The sequence below is a fragment of the Lissotriton helveticus genome (genome assembly GCF_964261635.1).
Source record: "Lissotriton helveticus chromosome 1_1 unlocalized genomic scaffold, aLisHel1.1 SUPER_1_unloc_14, whole genome shotgun sequence".
Taxonomy (NCBI): domain Eukaryota; kingdom Metazoa; phylum Chordata; class Amphibia; order Caudata; family Salamandridae; genus Lissotriton; species Lissotriton helveticus.
Window position 1 is genome coordinate 3438487 of NW_027611653.1, and position 14060 is coordinate 3452546.

General features: G+C 46.2%; 1 protein-coding gene across 1 annotated transcript in view; it reads left to right on the plus strand.

Annotated features, from left to right (window-relative positions):
• Positions 1-14060, plus strand: part of LOC144805543 (uncharacterized) — a 472572-nt gene that overhangs the window by 38782 nt on the left and 419730 nt on the right. Inside the window, 1 exon segment of the mRNA XM_078672076.1 lies at positions 6972-7036. The gene's annotated coding sequence lies outside the window, so the exon portion shown is untranslated.

Consider the following 14060-nt stretch of genomic DNA (forward strand, 5'->3'; position numbering starts at 1 on the left):
TCTGTAAACTGTTGCATGTGTTGATAAGTAGCTATATGAGTAACTATATGGGTTATTGATTGGTTGCCCAAGTATTTGTATGGGAGACTGAGTGTGTGTGTGGGTGGCTGGGAGGTGTATGACTCTGTGCATAGATGTGTGAGCAGTTGATTCACTAGATGTATGGTTTCAAAAGTGCATGTGGAAACAGCTGTATGGGCGGTTGACTGTGTGCATGAGTGTATTGGTGAGTGAATGGATATCTCAGTGCTACATGTCAAAGTAAGTACATATGTAAAACACAGTACATGTGAGAGTTGACATATATAAATAACTGTGCATAAGAGCCAGTGAATGTGTGAGTGGCTGTATGGATCATTGTGAACTTGTATCAGGGATTGCATAAGAGAGTAAATATGTGTTAGTATATGTTTGAATAAGTAAAGTTTGTATAACTGTATAGTTGAGGAAATGGAGGTGTGATTGATTCTTTGCATGACTGACTAGGTGTGTGAGTAACTCCATGGATGAGTGACAGTCTGTGAGTGTCTGTTTACACTGATTGTATCTAAGGTTATATTAGAGTCTGAAGAGGTTCATCGTATTATCACATGAATGATATCATCAGTGATGTGATCAGTAATGTCAAATGAGATGTCATCAGTGATGTCATCAGTGATGTCATTTGAGATGTCATCAGTGATGTCATCAGTGATGTCATCAGTGATGTCACTGACCATGTCATGAATGATGTAATATGTGACATCATCAGCAGTGGATTGCGGGTGCGCGATATATAGTTAGTGCAACTAACTATATATGGAATTTCAATGGTTTTGTGTGAGTAAAATAAGGTTTTGTAAATGCAAATTCCTAACTATATATGGTCTATAACCTATGGTTTTTTCAGTGAATTTTCAAGGTTTTGTAAATGCAAATTCCTAACTATATATGGTCTATAACCTATGGTTTTTTCAGTGAATTTTCAAGGTTTTGTAAATGCTAATTCCTAACTATATATGGTCTATAGCCTATGGTTTTTTCAGTGAATATATATATATACATACATATATAAACATATATCATCTGTATATCTATATAAATACAAACATAAATGCATGCATACATATACTTATATGCATACAGATGCATGTTATTTACATGAAAGTTGAAAAAACACTAATAAAAGCAAAGCTAAAAAGCCACCTCATTACAAACAGAATGGCTTTAACTTAAACGAGGGCGAGATCTATTGCATTTTCAATGCTTGTTTACTTTGGTTCCATCAAGAAGGCATTCAGATGTGTCACACATTTGCCATAAATTCTGAATATTAGCACTCTAGTTGCACATTAGATCACTGTAGTAAAGCTACTGCTCACCAGGGACGTCTGCTGCTGGTATTCAAAGTGCATGTTTCAGTCTGCATGTCAGAATTTTTTTAATGAAATAGAAGAGGATTTGAGAAGTCACTCAAAATGATCCCTAATTTTTCTTTCTGAAGCACTAATCATACTTTCTATGGCAAAATTAACCCCCTCATGTTGTTCCTTTTTAAATTGAGTGTTTTCAGACTTACCACTTCATTCCAATCAAGATGGCTTCTGGTGTGCCATACTTTTGTCATAAGTAAGACTGTTAGCGCTCTAGTTGTTCTTTAGAACACTCTGGGACATTCTGTCATTGGGCTATACTTGGGGTACATCTGGGTGATATTTGGGCTACATTTAGGCTCTTTTGTCTCTGGTGGCCATCTTGGGAGACTGTATGTCAGAATTTTTTAATGAAATTGAAGAGGGTTTGAGAAGTCACTCAAAATGTGCCCTAATTTTTCTTTCTGCAGCACTAATCATAATTCATATGGCAAAATATACCCCCTCATTTTGTTCCTTTTTAAATTAAATGTTTTAAGAGTTACCACTTTATTCCAATCAAGATGGCTTCAGGTGTGCCATACCTTTGTAATAAGTAGGACTGTTAGCGCTCTAGTTGTTCTTTAGAACACTCTGGGACATTCTGTCATTGGGCTATACTTGGGCTACATCTGGGTGATATTTGGGCTACATTTGGGCTCTTTTGTCTCTGGTGGCCATTTTGGGAGACTGCATGTCAGAATGTTTTAATGAAATAGAAAAGGATTTGAGAAGTCACTCAAAATGTGCCCTAATTTTTCATTCTGCAGCACTAATCATACTTTCTATGGCAAAATATACCTCTCATGTTGTTTCTTTTTAAATTAAATGTTTTAAGAGTTACTACTTTATTCCAATCAAGATGGCTTCAGGTGTGCCATACCTTTGTAATAAGTAGGACTGTTAGCGCTCTAGTTGTTCTTTAGAACACTCTGGGACATTCTGTCATTGGGCTATACTTGGGCTACATCTGGGTGATATTTGGGCTACATTTGGGCTCTTTTGTCTCTGGTGGCCATTTTGGGAGACTGCATGTCAGAATGTTTTAATGAAATAGAAAAGGATTTGAGAAGTCACTCAAAATGTGCCCTAATTTTTCATTCTGCAGCACTAATCATACTTTCTATGGCAAAATATACCCCCTCATGTTGTTTCTTTTTAAATTAAATGTTTTAAGAGTTACCACTTTATTCCAATCAAGATGGCTTCAGGTGTGCCATACCTTTGTAATAAGTAGGACTGTTAGCGCTCTAGTTGTTCTTTAGAACACTCTAGGAGGCTGCAGTAGAACACAAAGGAATCAACTGACAGTCTCTGTCCTTGTTGGATGTTTATGTTTTACTGAGAATGTCAGACTTCATGTTCACATGACTGAGAAAGATAATGTGAATTTACAGAAAATATGCTTTCAGTTTAGCTTATAGATCCCCTTCCAAACCACTGTGGGAAAATCATGAGATATTAGTTTTCTTTCAAACAATTTTCATGATATCACAGCAGAAGGTTTTTTCACATGGTAAAATCACCTTAGAACCCACCACAATTCCTAAAACGAGTATGGTACCATCAACAAATGATTTATAATGTAACTAAAGTCCTAAAACCCTCTATTAACTACCATGCTTTTTAATGAGGTGCTATCATGTATATTGGTCCCAAGATGGCTGCCAACACTTCTTGGATGAAGTGCTGACAGCCAATCAGATCAGATGTGTGGTTAGGCTCCGCCCAGATATATATCTTTTTTTGAACCTAAATTACTCAAAATCCACTGGAGCACATATATTGAGACCTAGCAAAGGCACATCGGGCTAACAGTCCCTACAATTTTGCCAAGTTTCGTGCAAATCCATTCAGCCGTTCGAGCTAAAAGTGAGGCCAACCGCCCTATGGAAATTAACATGGGAAAAATGCGTTTTGGGACCCCCCTTTTTTCTCGGCCCCCCCTTGATGAAACCCCCCCAAATTGTCAGGGGCTGCTCAGAAACAAAATGTTCCATTTTCCTGAAAATTTCAGCCAATCCCGTCCACAAACGCCAAAGTTATTAGACATAGAATTTTCAAAAATCCCATAGAGAAAAAATCCTAACTATATATACCTACTGGCGACCGCCAGTAGGTAATATATATATATATATATATATTCACTGAAAAAACCATAGGTTATAGACCATATATAGTTAGGAATTAGCATTTAAAAAACCTTATTTTACTCACACAAAACCATTGAAATTCCATATATAGTTAGTTGCAGTAACTATATATCGCGCACCCGCAATCCACTGCTGATCATGTCACATATTACATCATTCATGACATGGTCAGTGACATCACTGATGACATCATCTAGTGTCTGTGTGTTTTTGTAAAGTTTAAATATGTTTTACATATTGAAGAATGAGTGGATGTATGGAAGACTGAGTGTGTGTGTGGCTGGCTGGGAGGTGTGTGACTGTGCATATCAATGTGTACTTGTATCAGTGATTGTATAAGAGAGTAAGTATGTGTTAGTTTATGTGTGAAAAGTATGGTGTTCTGTGTTTAACTGTATAGATGAGGAAATCGAAGTGTGATTGATTCTTCACAGGACTGACTAGGTGTATGAGTGCATATGATAGTGTTGTAATAATGAGTGACTGTATTTATGAGTGATTGTATGGGTGAATGAGTGAATGTGTGTGTAGACGTAGGAATCAGTGAGTGCGTATGTAGTAACTGGTATTGGTGTGTCATGATGTCATCACTGATGTCATTTGAGATGTCATCAGTGATGTCATCAGTGATGTCATTTGAGATGTCATCAGTGATGTCATCAGTGATGTCACTGACCATGTCATGAATGATGTAATATGTGACATGATCAGCAGTGGATTGCGGGTGCGCGATATATAGTTACTGCAACTAACTATATATGGAATTTCAATGGTTTTGTGTGAGTAAAATAAGGTTTTTTAAATGCTAATTCCTAACTATATATGGTCTATAACCTATGGTTTTTTCAGTGAATTTTCAAGGTTTTGTAAATGCTAATTCCTAACTATATATGGTCTATAACCTATGGTTTTTTCAGTGAATTTCATAGGTTTTTTAATAGCAAATCTTTATAAAAATAATACATTTTAAATCTAATTTTATATTTTATAATTTTTTTATTTTTTTTTAATATTATTTTTAGTGCGCTCCCGGGGCGCGGACAGGTGAACGCACGGGTAAGCGCAATCTGGCGGCGCGCCCCGAGGCGCGTACTAATGCGCGTCCCGGAAGCGCTATTGTCGAGAACGAAAACAACATCGTGACGTATCGCGTAGCCGCCACGCCTTGCGTCATAAGACACGTATCGCGTAGCCGCGAGATGCGTCTTATGACGCACCGCGTAAGCGCACCCGGAAGCGCATACGATCGCGCAACGTAAGCGCCCCGATGCGCTTACGATACACGCCCGGGACGCGCCCCGGGCGCGTAGCGTAAGCGCGTCAAACCATGTGACTTTAAAATAACACTTTTCATTGGTTCAGAACTTTTTTTTTTCCAAATTGTGTGAAACCCACCCATTTCTCTCACTATTGCTTTGTACTTGGAGAGAGCAAGAGCTGTTGTGTCTACTCTATCTCCTACTTTTCTGATCTCCAGCAATGGCTGCAAGAGAGTCATCCAGCAATGATTCAGAGGGATTTTTGGATGAGGACCCTCCTCAGCAAAAGAAAAAAACCCATTTCATTTGGAAATTTTACGACATCCCAGAAGGACAGAAAAAAGTGAACGCTCCCAAAGTAACATGCAAAATATGTGGGAGTAGTTTATCCAGAGGCAATCCTCTGAAAAAATATAGTTTTGGCAATGCCAATTTGATCCGGCATGTCAAAAGAAGACACCCTAACAACTTTGCCAGGGAGAGTGTCAGAGAGCTGGCACGGAATGTACCAACAGATGGCGGCAGCACCTCCACTGGTGGAGCAACACCTTCGGGACCACCCCGTGGAAGAATGATCCCTAACATTCAGCCGGTGTTTGCGGGCATCAAATTTTTGTGCGCAGAGTGTGACGAACTGCTCTGCTATGGGGAGCAGAGTGTTGAACTGATTGCCCTAAAGAAACAGCAACACCGCTGCTCTTCCAGTCCCTAAATTTTCAATTTTTTTTGCTCCTGTTGAGCAGTTTTGGAATCCTTGTTTTTGTTTTTCCCTTGAAAAAAATACAAAAAAAATATAAAATTGTTTTAAAAAGTCTAAAAAAATATAAAACAAAAAAAACAAAAAAAAAATATATATAAAACAACAAAATGAAAAAAAAAGTTCTTTTCAGAACTACCTCCAATTTTTAAAAAGAAGCTTTATTTTTTTTAAAGTCTGTCATTTTTAATCTCCATGGTACGCTCCCCCGTACGCTCCCCGGTGCGCGTACCGGGCGCTCACCCCCGCGAAAATCGAATTTTTTTTTATTTTTTTTTTCACCCGCGGGAGCCTTTTATGGCCCCCACATGTAACCTAGGGGGTCAGGGGGTGTGTACCCTGCCCCCTCTTGCTCATTTCCCCCTTTGATTTTTGCCACCTCTTGTGTCTCAATCCTACCGAGACACAAGATGGCGGCCGCTGCGGACTGTTTCGAATGTTTATAGACACCCGAGAACCAATCAGCTTGCCGTGCGCAGATCGCGTGGCGCGCCTGGAGCGCTCCCCTGTACGCGTACGTGGGAGCGCTCCAGGCGCGGCTCTAGATATATATCTTTTTTTGAACGTTAATTTCTCAAAATCCACTGGAGCACATATATTGAGACCTACAAAAGGCACATCGGGCTACCAGTCCCTACAAATTTGCCAAGTTTCGTGCAAATCCATTCAGCCGTTCGGGCTAAAAATGAGGCTAACCGCCCTATGGAAAACTCAATGTTAAAAACACGTTTTGGGACCCCCCTTTTTTCTCGGCCCCCCCTGGACCAACTCCCCCCAAATTTCCAGTGGCTGCTCAGAAACAAAATGTTCCATTTTGCTGAAAATTTCAGCCAATTCCGTCCACAAACGCCAAAGTTATTAGACATAGAATTTTCAAAAATCCCATAGGGAAAAAATCCTAACTATATATACCTACTGGCGACCGCCAGTAGGTAATATATATATATATATGTGCTTACCCAGAGTGCCTATGGCATTTGCTCCTCTTCTATTCTTTAACCCCTCCCATGCTCGTGATGGAACCGTTCCGTCACGAGCCTCGGGTGGGCTGTGCTGGTGACGGATCGGTTCCGTCACGGCCCGCTCGCCGCGCCTCCACTGACGTTCTAAAGAGCGGGCGGGCCGTGATGGAACCGTTCCGTCACAAGCACAGCTCACCCAAGGGCCGTGACGGAGCGGTTCCGTCACGAGTACGGGAGCGCCGCGCGGCCCCGCCTCCCCCTTAGCGCTGCGGCGGAATAGCCGCCGCAGCGAAGGGGCTAATATAAGTACTTTATTCTTTGGTAACCTGCATTATAAACAACATTTTAGCACCCTTTAACTCTGTGAGTTAATTTATTCTTTTTCACTCATTCGTTCATTCACTCTCTGCCTTACTTTCTTATCTGAATTCTTCTTACTTCTCCCTTAGGAACCTTCTGGAGCCTCCGCTGTCAACCAAGCATCGAAGAAATCAGGAACTGAAGTATTCAATGGGTAAGTATTAATTCTTCTCTTTATATTTCTTTTTCCTATTTACTTTAAATTGGTATTTATCTCTAGTTCTAAATTACCGAACTAACTAACCGACGCACTCAAATCTGCGCCTAAGCCTGGCATAAAACTCCACTATTTCTATCTAACTAGACTACAGAAAGAACATGACTAATCTCTGAAAATCCGTTGGTGAAGTGCCTCGGTTCTAAAATAAACCGGCGCACTTCACAGCTAGTCTAGACCTCACGCCCGTGTCCAGGAGCGCAGGACTAGGCCGGCAACTTGCACCGCTGTCCTCCCTGTTGGTAGTACAGGGGAGAATGCCTGGTTCCGCGTTATAATCACCCGCGACCTTTTGCGAGCAGGTGATCCTTGCAATGCCGGTTCAATGGCAGATACTGCGGAAAAAAGAAGAGCTTTGATTCCTTTTTCCTGCACCCTGACACCTGTCCAGGGGGTGCAGAGGAGTTGAGGCCTGTACTGTGCTGAGGAGGTGAGGCCTGTCCTGGGCCGGAGGTGCAGTGGAGTTCAGGCCTGCTCTGGGCCGGGGGTGCAGTCGGGGTGCAGCCTATCCTGGAGGGGTGCAGAGGAGGTGAGGCCTGTCCAGGGGAGTACAAATGAGTTGAGGCCTGTTCTGGGTTGGTGTACAGTGCAGGTGAGTCCTCTCCCGGGGTGTGGAGGTGTGAGGCCTGTCCAAGCGGGTGCAGAGGAGGTGAGGCCTGTCCAAGCGGGTGCAGAGGAGTTGAGGCCGGTCCAGGGGTGCAGAGGAGTTGAGGCCTGTCCTTGGGGGTGCAGAGGAGATGAGGTGTGTGAAGGGGGCGCGGAGGAGGGGAGGCCTGTCCAAGGGGTGGAGAGGAGGTGAGGCCTGTCCAGGGTGTGCAGAGGAGTTGAGGCCTGTCCAGGGGGGTGAAGATGAAGTGATGCCTGTCCAGGGGGTGCAGAGGAAGTGATGCCTGTCAAGGGGGTGCAGAGGAGGTGAGGCCTGTCCAAGGGGGTGCAGAGGAGGTGAGGCCTGTCCAGGGTGTGCAGAGGAGTTGGGGCCTGTCCTAGGAGTGCAGAGGAAGTGAGGCCTGTCCATGGGGGTGCAGAGGAGGTGAGGTGTGTGCAGGGGGTGCAGAGGTGGTGAGGCCTGTCCAGGGGTGCAAATGAGGTGAGGCCTGTCCATGGGTTACAGTGGAGGTGAGGCCTGTCCAGGGTGTGCAGAGGAGTTGAGGCCTGTTAATGGGGGTGCAGGGGAAGTGGGGCCTGTCCAGGGGTAAAGATGAAGTGATGCCTGTCCAGGGGGTGCAGATGAGGTGACGACTGTCCAGATGGTGTGCAGAGAAAGTGGGGCCTGTCCTGAGAGGTGCAGAGGAAGTGAGGCCTTCCAGTGGGTGCAGAGGAGGTGAAGCATGTCCAGGGGGTACAGAGTAGGTAAAGCCTGTCTGGGGGGTGGGGGGGTGCAGAAGAGGTGAGGCCTGTCTTGTCCTGGTGGGGGTGATGCAAAGGAGGTGAGGCTTATCCAGGGGTTACATTGGAGGTGAGGCCTGTCCAGGGGTTACAGTGGAGGTGAGTCCTGTCCAAGGGAATCAGAGCAGGTGAGGCTTGTCCAGGGGGTGAAGATGAAGTGAGGCCTGTCCAGGGGTTGCAGAGGAGACGGACCCTGTCCAGGGATGCAGAGGAGCTGAGGCCTGTCCAGGGGAATGCAGAGGAGGTGAAGCCTGTCCTGCGCGGGTCGGAGGAGAGGTCTGTCTTGTCCTAGTGGGGTGATGCAAAGGAGGTGATTCCTGTCCTGTGCTGTTATGAAACCTGCCATGTTGGGTTAGGAGGAGAGGCCTGTCCTTGCTTGTCCTCTGGGTAGGAGGAGTGTGGAATGCCTCAGCCGCTGCTCTCACCGCCCAGAGATACTCCTTTTCACACATATAATTTTATTTTAAGAGCTCATAATCCGAGTTTTTGAAAAGTACCCCGAGTTATTATTTAGCCCCAGATGGCTCCTGACAAAGGCACACATCTCCATCAAGTATAGAGTTTATTTTTTAAACCACTGTCTTTAGTGAAGTAACGGATACTACAACCCCCGAATGCACTTATGTATTATATGAAAGTACAGGCATGAATATTCGGGGGATCACTCTACAGAAATATTTGGTACCTCTCTGGGCATCGTGGCAGAGAAGAATAGAACAGTTAATGTGCAAGGACTTTCATTCTCAACCTCTTTCTGCAGATTGTGAGTCCAGTGAGATCAGAGATAACGTGGATCTCTCTCAAGGAGATGTCACACAGTTTTATCTGTTTCAGGGAGAAATACAATGAAAAACTGGGGGTGCAAGTCCAGCGCCCCAGGCTCTGGTGTCCTTGGATCACTGTGCTGGCCCGTGCCTGGTCCTGCAAGAGAGGATGGACCGGGTGTTTAGTCTGACCTCACAAAGGGAGCGAGAGCTGGCTCAGTATCCTGGTCCACCAGGCCCCCGGCTCAGCATCCTGGTCCTCAACATACTTCGGCTCATGTCCTGGTCCTCACAAAGCTCTGGCTCACGTCCTGGTCCACCAGGCCCCAGCTCACGTCCTGGTCCTCACAAGACCCTGGCTCACATCCTGGTCCTCACAAGACCCTGGCTCATGGCCTGGTCCACCAGGCGCCGACTAACGTCCTGGTCCTCACAAGGTGCTGGCTCACGTCCTGGCCCCCACCAGGCCCCAGCTCACGTCCTGGCCCTCACTAGACTCCGGCTCACATCCTGGTCTATAACAAGCCCTGCCCACATGCTAGTGCTCACTAGACTCCGGCTCACCTCCTGGTCCCAACCAGGCCAAGTCAGAGTGGGAGATCAACTGGTTTTTGGCCACAATGCCACCTCAAACAGGAAGCAGACATTTGCAAATCAGCTTTAGACTCCTTCCAATAGGAGCATTCCAGCCTGAAGAGCCAATCAGATCCTTTCTGAACCGGAACAGAAGCAACCCAAGACTGGTTTCAGCCTATCTGGGCCTCGACTGTAGGGTGCAACTTTATTCCAGAGGTGTAGCGAGCACGGGACCCACATCTGGGCCCTAACTGTAGGGTGCAGCTTGATTCCAGCGGTGCAGCGTGCTTGGGACCACGTCTGAGCCCTGACTGTAGGGTGTTGCTTGATTCCAGCGGTGCAGCGAGCAAGGGACCCGCATCTGGGCCCTGACTCTAGGGTGCAGCTTGATTTCAGCGCTGCAGCGAGCACGGTACCCACATCTATGCACACCTGTCGTATTTAGGAATAAGGGAAATGATGGGTGGAATGTTTGAGTTCATCGCGGGCTCTGGTAATTACTCTGGGACACATCCCTGTCCAGCCTTCTTGTTCTTGCTGTCCGTCGCACCTCAACGTGCAGCCATTCATAGTGTTTCACCCAACATTACTTCCAGATGTCTGCTCCAGTGGTCACAGCAGTTCTAACTCTAAGGATCGGCCTGTCTCTCTTCTCCTGATGTTCACCAAAGTAACTGAGGCCAGGGTGAACAAGCAGCTCACCAAATACCTTGAGTCCCACCCACTTCTGCACAAAGTCCATCCAGGGCCCCCACAGAGCTCTCTGCAGAGACCGTGCTGGCTAAAGCCACGTGGGATATTAGAGACATTATGTAAGGGGGTGGGGAGGTGGGGGCTCTGATCTGATTAGATCTGGCTGCAGCCTCTGACACCATCCCCCACTCCACTTTACTACAGAGATTGGGGATGGTTGGTCTTAGGGTAAAGTGCCTGAATGGTTATTATCCTTTTTGAAAGATCTGACCCAAGGGTGGCATCAGCTAACTTCAGCCCCTCAGACGATCACCACAGGAGCCCCCCAGGGACTTGTTTTGAGCCACAATCTTTTCAATCTTTACATGGCCCACTTGGCCAGCCTGATCAAGTCATTCGACATCACCTCTACTCGAATATACACAAAGCATTAGATTAGAATTAAATACAGATAAAAGGCCCAGTAATTTCAGGAGCTGCCGCCAGGAAGTTGATGATTGGATGAGCTCAAATTCCTGACGCTGAACATTGAAAAAAACGGTAATAGTGGTATTTGGGTCTGGAGCCTCGCGGCACAAGGGTGGCGGCCGGTGTCGTTGGGATCTCTGTCCACCCATTCCATTGGGTCATTAACCTGGGAGTTTGGGTGGATTCCCATCTGTCCTTAAAAGGATACTTTAAAATCACCTGCTCTACAGGCTTCTGACTGCTGAAAGTTATCAGAAAAACACTTCCGTTCATCCCTGCTTCATCTAGGAAGGACCTGGCTCTGATTCTATCGAGAAGGAATTTCTACATCTCTTTATACGTATCGCCTTCGTAGATTGCAGCTGCTACAAAAACAGCAGCTGGGTTGGTTCTGTGGATAAAAAAATCAACGTTGATCTCCATCAAACTGGTCAAATTGCACCGGCTTCCTGTCCTGAAACGATGTCAATTTAAAGCACTTTATGTCATAAACACTCTACAATCAGGGGTTCATTCTTATTTGTCCTTTCATTTTCCCTGGCATCAGCTTGCCAAGTGGTGAGATCCCACCATGCTTTTCTGAGTAAAGTCTCGTAAGTTTAGCAAAATCAGAATAGATGGCTGCTCTCTGCCTGTGGTGACTGCAGGTACCTGGAATGGAATGCCGTCCCACCTGCCCTGTGCACCCAAGAAAACATGAGTTCTTTCAGGAAATAAATCAAAACCTTTCTGCTTGTGTTCAGGGGCTGTGGGATTTTGATACTTATGTGCTCATATTAGCGCCAGGACACTTCTTTCCTGAACTAGCTGTGCAGCGCTATATAAATTGGCTCTCATATCCCGTCATAAGCCATCGCTCTCTGGGCCACAGATTGTTGCCGCTATAGACGCCCTAGGAGGAGGAAAGGCACCGGGATCTGAAGGTCTGGTGTCGAGTTTTACAAACAAATACCAGCTGCATACCTGCTGGAGGTGTATGCTGAGGCATTGAAGGGCGGTGTGTCGCTGGCGTCTATAAGTGATGCAGTCATATCGGTGCCCCCTAAGCCTGGAAAGACCCTGTAAGTGTACCTCTTATCGCCCTCTGCCACTGCGTAACAGTGATAATAAATTCCTGCCTGAGGTGATGTGACTCGGCTATCCCTCCTACTAGAGAATATAGTCTCTACTGTACAGTCGGGATTTGTCCCACATAAATCCACAGCAGTTCATCTACGGACTGTGAGAAAGTGAGTTTCTGTTGCAGTACCCCCCCCCCCCCCCCCACACTTTTTACCTGATACCTGATGCACTTTTCCTTGGTGTGCTCTGGGTCCCTGCCAATCAGGTGCCCAGGGCCTGTGTTCCTTCTCTAAAAACTGTACTAAAGCCTAAACCCAATTGGCATCCCTGGCCACATGTCAGCCCCATGTAAATGGTACCCTAGGTACCCAGGGCATTGTGACCAGAGAATACCCCTAAGGGCTGCAGCACTTATTGTGCCACCCTTAGGGGCCATGTACCCTGACACACACACACACACACTCACACACTTCCTTTGCAGGCTGAGTGTCCTGGTGCAAAACTAAACAAAGAGTCGACATGGCACACATCCCTGTGTGCCATGCCCACACACCCACTGCCCTGGCATACATCAGCCACCCCTCTAGCTGGGTACCCTATGCCAATGGTGTGGGCACATGTACATGAGCCCTGTGCCCCTACAGTACCCAGAGCCATTCCTGTGCACTGTAAGTGTAGTGATGCCATTAAGAGTATATGGTGCTGGGAGATTGTCATTACAAACTCCACAGCACCATGGTGGCTACACTGAAGACTGACAAGTTTGATATCAAACTTCTCAGCACATTAAACCCACACTGAAGCCAGTGTGGGATTTAATGTCAAATCCGTGGGGCCTGACAGCCCTTGCAGAGTATGCGCAACTTCATGCCCAGTGGTTACTTAAGTCTGTCATATGCATGTTTTCATGGACTCAACAATGCATTGCACTGTATTTTTTTAAACCAATATAACAAATTTAATCCCAAAATGCACTACAGAGGGCATCATAGAGATGCCCCCTGAAACCTCACCTACAATCCACGTCTATAAGTGATGCAGTCATATCGGTGCCCCCTAAGCCTGGAAAGACCCTGTAAGTGTACCTCTTATCGCCCTCTGCCACTGCGTAACAGTGATAATAAATTCCTGCCTGAGGTGATGTGACTCGGCTATCCCTCCTACTAGAGAAAATAGTCTCCCCGGTACAGTCGGGATTTGTCCCACATAAATCCACAGCGGTTCATCTACGGACGGTATTCGCAGTGCTGCATCGGGTAAACCCAGACATGAAGTCAGCTGATGCCGATAAGGCCTTTGACTCCCTGGAGTAGCCTTTTATGATGGAGATGTTTAGGCGGCTTGGTATGTCAGGGAGTTTGAGATCTCGTATGAAGCTGCTGGACACACAGCCTGTGGCCTGCGTTTACGTAAATGGGCTCAACTCCGATGCCGTTCAGATCGCCTAGGAGTTTGAGATCTCGTATGAAACTGCTGGACACACAGCCTGTGGCCTGCATTTACGTAAATGGGCTCAACTTCGATGCCGTTCAGATCGCCTGGAAGTTTGAGATCTCGTATGAAGCTGCTGGACACACAGCCTGTGGCCTGCATTTACGTAAATGGGCTCAACTCCGATGCCGTTCAGATCGCCTGGGAGTTTGAGATCTCGTATGAAGCTGCTGGACACACAGCCTGTGGCCTGCATTTACGTAAATGGGCTCAACTCCGATGCCGTTCAGATCGCCTGGGAGTTTGAGATCTCGTATGAAGCTGCTGGACACACAGCCTGTGGCCTGCGTTTACGTAAATGGGCTCAACTCCGATGCCGTTCAGATCGCCTGGGAGTTTAAGATCTATGAAGCTGCTGGACACACAGCCTGTGGCCTGCATTTACGTAAATGGGCTCAACTCCGATGCCGTTCAGATCGCCTGGGAGTTTGAGATCTCGTATGAAGCTGCTGGACACACAGCCTGTGGCCTGCGTTTACGTAAATGGGCTCAACTCCGATGCCGTTCAGATCGCCTGGGAG